The 8,000-nt window shown below is 36.8% G+C and overlaps 1 pseudogene; it reads right to left on the bottom strand.

The window, feature by feature from the left end:
- Positions 1–892: 892 nt before the first annotated feature.
- LOC129485324 (tripartite motif-containing protein 49D-like) lies at positions 893–7,053 on the bottom strand (annotated as a pseudogene).
- Between the last annotated feature and the right edge of the window lie 947 nt (positions 7,054–8,000).

Below are 8,000 nucleotides of genomic sequence, written 5' to 3'. Positions count from 1 at the left end.
CCCACTTCCACAGCAAATCTCATCATTGACTCTGCCATCCAAGTTTATTCTATGCTAATCTGGAAGAATCTGGAAAAATACTTAAAATACATTTTAAGTATTCATCATGCACATGTATTGTATTTTATTTTATATATGTTCGAGTGAATATCTTTCTCCACTAATGGTTTGCATTTCAATTCTGGTATCATGTTTTTTGAAACACAGAAGTCATCATTAATATAAACCAAATAATTTTTTTAATTGTTAATTTTTGTCCTGGTTAAGAAAGGCTTATGAGAATATTGTATCATGTTCCCCTTACCTTCAGGACTTGAATCTATTTGGAAATGATTGTGTGTGTTTTGAGGTAGGAGTCAATATTTAGTAACTTTTTAAAAAAAATTCAATTAATCCAGCATTGTTCTGATCACCTTGTGTATTTCAATGTAGAAGAGCACACTAATAATGCGGGATTATTTATATATGTGGTGAGAATTCCAAAATGAAGCCCAGCATGGAAGGTCAGGTGATATTAACTCAAGGGATAGATTAGTACAATGAAACACGATGGATAAGTGCGATATAGTTAGATAAAGAGAAAGAGAAACACTTCACAGTTATCATTGAGACTTCACTCCAAGTTTTTGCATGAAGCGAAAGATCCCCACTGTCTTCCGCAGATTGTAACTTCATTAAAACATGTCTGTCATCTATTATTTCACTCAGTGGCAGTCAGAAGTGAAGAAAAGAGAAAACAGAGAATATATTTTATGCCATGATCATGAATAATGATTTTTCAGAAATTAATTAATAAACAACCAATACATATACTTTTAGTGTTTTTACCGCATTTAATAGTAACACAATAAATGAGTTTTAATAACATTAGAATGCAATTCAAGACATGGAACAGAACCTATTTGTCCTGTTTGATAAGGCACAAGGAAGAAAGCTTTCTGGGATAAAGGGTTTCCCACAGCAGATGAACACATTTCTGATTTGTCTCTGGCCAGAGGTGAATACAGCAAAAGACAGGCCTGAGAGGAGGTGAGAAGGAGCAATTAGGGATGGTGTATATGGGGGAGCTTTGATTAACATCAACAAAGCTCACAGTTCTAGCTTCACAATCCAGGAATAATCCTATGTGGCTGGTAGGTCTTGGGACATATTGCAGTGTAATTGTGGAGGTGGTAAAGGGACTGCACTGAATGTCGTTCTTAACACACCCAAGACTAAAGAGTCCCTCCTCTCCATATATATTGCCATTCCGATTCTTCCCTTGCCAATACTTATTACAGACACCAAAAGCCCAATTCCAAGAGTCCCCCACATGGGCCTCCCAGTAATATTTGCCGGAGGTGAAACTCTGAGCACCCCATGCAAGAAAACTTGTAGGTGTTGCAGTGATATGTGGGGCATTTTGATGGTCACATCCAATACAAATGCTTCTCAAGTGTACACATCGAAAGATATGACTGTTGGCTTCATTATGATGCAGAGCAATATCCACTGCAAAATAAATAAATAAATAAATAAATAAATACAAAGAAAGAAAGAAAGAAAACATGCATAGACAGGTGTAAATAAGCAAAAAGCATTCTATCAAGAAGTTAATTTACCAGGAAATGTAAAGTCACAAGGACACTTTTGCTTGTAACTTCTAATAAAGTATAGAGATGATTAATATTATCTACAAGACAAACAAAACGCTAACCACAGATATTAAAAGAGTTTTGAAAACTTACACACTGAGAGCCAAATGTAAGACCAACTTCTTTCAATCCAATTTTCAAAGCAAAATTTGCACATTATATGCCCTAAATGCTATGCTGTTATCAAGATCATTATTTAGAAATGTTTCTTATTCTTAAAAACTAGTGCTATCATTTTGGAATGAAAGTGAAGATTTTCAGTTACTCAAGAACTGCTCTAGATAACTGGATAAAAATCCATAAGTACATGTCAAAAGTGATAATTTAAAGGAGATTTCTGCAAAATCTTTTACCAGTCTCTCTGTGGCCCTCCATGCTAGCTTGGGGCTGAAGCTGGATTTTAGACTTAACATGTAGCTTTTCATATTGCAATTAAACTGAACTTCTTTTTGTATGTAATTTTACTTGTATTCACAAAATGATTTCTTCTTTTTATTTTTACCCATTAACTAATTTTCTTGGAAATACATAATATATATCCATTTAAAAAATTTAAAACCCCAAGAATCTCCAGTAAACTATATTCCCCAAAAGAACAGTTCTTAGCTGTTCAAATGAATACACTAAAGAAATGTAAAATTTTGTATTTAGCATTAAATAACTCACCTTCATTCTGAGCATTGTTCCATCTACTCCTTTTTTAAATTTGCTACACTGCTCCTTTCTCCCATTACATTACTCAGTACATATGAGGCCATAACATATTTGTTTTTGACTATCTTTCAAACTTAATGCTATAAAAATCTGACTATACAGACATAGATACAAAAGAGTTGCATGATTATATTGTTCACTTACGTCTATAAAGAAGTAAAATATTTGATAAAGGGTGAAATATTACCAGTGTGATCCTAACAATAATAATATTTAGATAGTGGGAGTGCTGCCTGTGGGTGGAGACTTACCTCGGATTTGGTTGAGCCTGTTCCTCAGTCCAGTGATGGGCCCCGCCCTGAGCTCTAGATTCAGAGGCTGGGGCATGTGCAGCAGCACGCACTCACTCCTGCAAAGAAAAACCTGCAGTTACAACATCTACAGCCATAAAATAAATAAAAGTCACTATTTGCATTTAAAAGACATTTCATGAGAATCCCTTGAACCCACAAATTTGATAATTCAAAAATCACTTCCTTTTGGAAATTAATTCCTATTTACAGTTTCCATATTTTAAAGCATAGTGGGAGAGTCTGAGTCAGAATTCAGTCTGATCTTTCTCATTTTTTGCCCCAAATGTGTAAGGTTCCTTAGCCTTATGGCCTTGAGAATATTCAGAAACAAAATTCTGAGTTCCACTTCTTGGAAGACTCCCCTGACATCTTTGTCTGAAATAGCGGGGTTCTGGGGAGACTGCTGCATCTGCTGCTTCCTTTTTAAGATAAAGAATGTGAAACTTGTTCTAGGCAGCTAGACCTGCCTTTTAGAAACAAGCTTTCCTAGAGACTCATACAGTTCTAACACTCCACAGTTTTTTCAATCTATTTTTCAGAACTGTTAACTGATATGTATATAGGTATGAACAACAAATCATCAACTTTGTCACTGCTAAAATACTTCCCCCACTTCTCTCCTGCTTCCTCTGGTGACTTTCTCACCATCCACAAAACAAAACTTCATCTTTCACCTATGCAGGCTTTTAAGCAATAAAACAAAATCAGGAATAAACATGTTCTTTTTAAATTTTCTATCACTATTTATTTATGTATGTATTTATTTACTTGGTGGTCTTGTCTTTTCTGGTGCGGGAATGAAAGTAGACGCGAAAAAAGAATAAAGTAGTATCAATCAATATCTTAATCATTTATGCCATGACTTTGGTAGAGCCTGCTTTGATATTTGTGGAAACTGAAAGAACATACTCTAAAATCCAGGTACACACTCACCTGTATAATATGTCTCCAAAAGCCTGTAAAAAAAAAAAAAAAATAGAAAGATTTAGTGCAGTTCACAAGATGCGTCTTTCATTAAGTTCAGTGTAAAATATGGAGTCAGTTCCTCAAGATATTATTTCCCTACCATCTTCTCTTCTGCAAAGCATTTTCTATTTCTTCTGTAATGAAAAACCCAGTCAGTCATATTGCCACTAATTAATGTCCTGGGAAGATCTGAGTCTTGAAGACACTCTCTAAAGAAGCGAAGGGAGAAGAGGCCCAGAGAGTCTGTGCTCCATGGTAACCTCGAATAACCTACTCAGTCATCTTTCCCAGAACCTATTACCCAAATGATTGGATCCCAAAATAATATTAGCCTAGATTCCCAAAACTTCTGATCTTGCCATGTCCTCAAATTAACCTAAATGGAAATGAATCACTCACAATTTTATACATGTTTGACAACCCAAAATGTATTATTGACCTAGTTGTGGAATAGTTATTGGGGCTGTTACCTTGACCATTCCACAAAGTTTTGTGGCTGGTGGATAAAGTAGGATTGACCTTTGGCCTGGTAGAATCCCTTGGCGGGGCTATACTCTCCCAATAAAGTAGCGTTAGTTATGTGAATGTGTTTTTGGAAACACATCATGGAAATAAAGGTAGGGAGATGGATTTCAGCCACGAGGAAAATACTTATACATGTGAATAGTCAAAAACCTGAAACCACATTGTGAGTTTGTACCTGAAGTAGCTCCACATCTGGTTTATGGCACATTTCCTTCAGCTCCTCATACATTTCCCTTAAAATCTCCCTCCTATGAGCCATTTTGGCTTTACTTAAATGAAGTTGATGAAAAATATCTCTCCCCTTCTTTTTCAGCATCTCCAAATTCTGTTTTTCTTCTTCATGATGAAATGCAGGCATCTTCTGATACTCAGCTCTAATAGCTTCTAGCCTTAATTTCACATACTCCTGCAGTGATAATGGGTTAGTCAAAAGATAATTGTATTTATCCATCTGCTATTAAATCTCACTGATTCCCTTTGTCTTTCGAAATCCCAACAGTTTAAACATCAGTCTTGCCAGTTCTTAGAATCCACAAATTTTTTTCCTTTCCTTTCTTTCTGCATAAAGATCAACACAGATGTATCTGACCAATTACATTATATTTATTCAAGATAATGTGTGTTCTAAGATAGTTGGAAATAAAAACAAAACACAATTTGAATTTCTCTATTCCAACCCATATTTATGGAAAAGTAAGAACAGTTCATGCTTAAGAGTTGGAGTATAGAGCTATAGTTACTAGAAAGGAAATAATTATTTCTATTTCTGAGATACACAACAAGTTGCTTAACCTCATTATATGTGAAATGACCTTGGACTAACATGTCCAGCTAAATGCATTTTGCCCAGCAAAACCTATCCTAATAAGGCTGCATTTATGATTTGGCCATATTTGTCTCCCTGAGTTCATTTCCTTCCATTCTTTTTCTAAGTCATCCCAATCTGAAACATAGACTTCTTTGTGGTTCCCAGGGCTTCCAAATATACACAAACTCAAAATTACTGCATATGCTGTTCTCTCCAACTAGAATTTTACACACACACACACACACACACATATACATATACGTATACATATATACACACTCATGGTCCATATATATATCCATACACATGTTCATGCTCCCCTTCTGCTTCAAAACTTTGTTCAATTTCAATTTTTCAGTGAGTCTTTTTTCTGACCACCCTATTTAAAACTCAGACACTAATCTCCAGTTTCTGGCCTCTATTGTCCTTTTCTACTTCCCTGCTTGATTACCCTCCAACAAAGAGTCTACCACATTCGACCACATCATGTATTGCACATACTTGCTTGTTGACCATTTTTGCCTCTCTCATTTGGATTGTACGATTTGTGAGGACAAAGATGCTTTCTTTCTTCCATACTAGCAGGTTTTCTAATTTAATATTCAACATAGACTAGATTCTTATGAAATACTTTTCAACACACTAATATTAGCTATCATACCCTCCGAGTATACATCCACAAAGAGAAAATCATTTTTAATATTTCTCTGAAGTCCTCAGAGTTCTCCTTATATTTAGATACTAGTTCCTACATTTTGGGCATGTTTGCATGTCTCCCTCAAGACAGAAATCCGTATTTCTCACCACTTTTCTCATCATATGTTATTATTCAATATTAACTAGTTTAGATTCTTAATTTCATGGTTGCCCTAGATTTCCCCTGTCACTCTTTCTGCCTCAAATTTTCCATGCAATTCCAAATACTACTTGTCCACTAGCATTCAGATTAATGCTGACCCAGGCTCAGAAGGTTCACTTGAGCTTTCCATGACTGTCAAATAACTCTTATGCCCAGCATATCCAACCAGCCCATATAGAATGCTGTGAGATGGCCCAGTTTCTTGTATCTGTTGGTGTATAGCTACAGGTTTGTATGAAAAGAAACCAGCATGCTTTGGGTAACATCAATGGTTTTGTTAGAAATCCCATCTAAAAGTCATACTATTCTACATAAGAAATGAGTCCAGTTTTCCTCAATGTTTTCTTTTTTTTTTTAATGGACTCTCAGAATCATTATGGTTTGATATCAAGTTGCTATTTTAAGAGTCACCCATTTGCCCACCGTAAGTTCCTGGAGAAGGTAGCGTAGTACAGGACTAACCTTCCAGTGGCTGATTCTGGTGGTTTCCACGTTCAGGTTTCTCTGATTTTCACGAGCTTTACCCCATAAAGACTGCATTTTCTTTAAAAGCTTCACCTGCAAAAGAGCCACAGATTGAAGCACCTGTGAAGACAGTAAAGTAACATGCAGACCGTTTCATAGGGAGGGGGCCCAGAATGAGAGACAAGAAAGTCCCTAGGAAATGGCATTTCTTCTATTTCCCTTCTTCTTCGTCAAATCTCAGAGGTTTGAAGCTAAGAAAGCCCAAAAGAGAGTTGCTTAAAGGGACTCAGGGTTGGCTTTACCCAATCTCCAAGAAAATAGGCCCACAGGAATTTCATGTGTCCTTAATAGACATAGATATTCAGAGGCATCACTTACCCGGTGTTCCTCAGCAGCCCACTCAACGGGACAGTGTCTGTGATCCCGGTGCTCGTGAGAGCTGGAGCACAGTGAACAGAGCAGGCTCTTGTCCACTTCACAGAACATCTTCTTTGTCTCCCTGTGAGTGCCACACATTTGCTCCTCAGAGCTCAGGAATAGCCAGAGACTGGCTTTTCTGGCAAAGGAAGCCATCTTCTTCAAACGAATGTTAGTTTTGAGGTTACTCTGCTGTGTTGACTTTATTCATTCAAAGCAATGAGTAAGAATTGGGATGTCTTGCCAGTTGACGTAGAAACAGGGCCTGCAAAAGCTGTGCCCACAGTCCATGGTGACCGGGTCTATGAAGTAGTTCATGCAGATGGGGCAGGTGACTTCCCTCTGGAAGAGTTGCCAGATTCCTGAATTCATGCTTCTGAGGAAGAAAGAGCAACATGTCATTTTGGGGTCTGGGTTGATGAAAAGCTTCTGAACATGTGGAGATAAGTGATAGTTCTAATTTCTTCTCTTGACAGTGTTCATTAAAGCACAGCAAACTACTTCTTCTGTAACAAAAATAAAAATCTCACACAGAGAGAGTCTCCTGGCTTTATAGTAGATATTGCTGACTAGATGACTCACAACCCCTTCTATTCCTGGTTCCTGTCTGTAACATAATACTAATCTATGCAATTTCCCATGTTCTGAATGTGGATCTGGAAATTGGGTTTGATTCTAAGTGGCCTAGAATAAATTGTAGTTGTTCCTACTCTTCTTTCATATAACTGTTGAATGAGTATGAAAGAGTGGGAAAAACTGCCTTGGCCAAGGAAATATGAGAAGATGGCTAGAGGATCCTATGACATATTTTTAGAGAGAGACACAACAGTGGGGCAGCAAACCACCATGGCACATGTTTACCTGTGTAACAAGCCTGCACGTCCTGCACATTTATCTCAGGACTTAAAATAATATAAAATTAAAGTAAAATAAAAAACCAAAACCAAAAGAAAATAGAAAAACCAATCAACCAACCAAATAAACAAATAAAAAACAGCAATTAAACCAATTTAGGTTGAATAGAAGAGAAAAAATAATTAAAGATATTGGGCCTTTTTATTTTCTCGTGGATTAAATTAACTTCTCCTAGGGATACCCAAACTCTGAACTAACATACAGTAGGATTTTTGTTAAACTTAAAGAGGTTTAATTATATTTCTATGGTGTGATGGTGAATTTTAGGTATCAGTCTGACTGGATTAACCAACATCTAGGGAACTGGCGCAGCATTGTTTCTGGGTGAGTCTGTGAAGCTGTTTCCAGAGGAGAGAGACACGTGAGTTGGTGAGCCGAGTGGGACCATCATCCCTCAATGTGAG

This window comes from Symphalangus syndactylus, chromosome 6 (genome assembly GCF_028878055.3).
Source record: "Symphalangus syndactylus isolate Jambi chromosome 6, NHGRI_mSymSyn1-v2.1_pri, whole genome shotgun sequence".
In the NCBI taxonomy this organism is placed as follows: domain Eukaryota; kingdom Metazoa; phylum Chordata; class Mammalia; order Primates; family Hylobatidae; genus Symphalangus; species Symphalangus syndactylus.
Note: the sequence above shows the minus strand (reverse complement) of the source record. Positions and strands in the feature narration are given on the sequence as shown.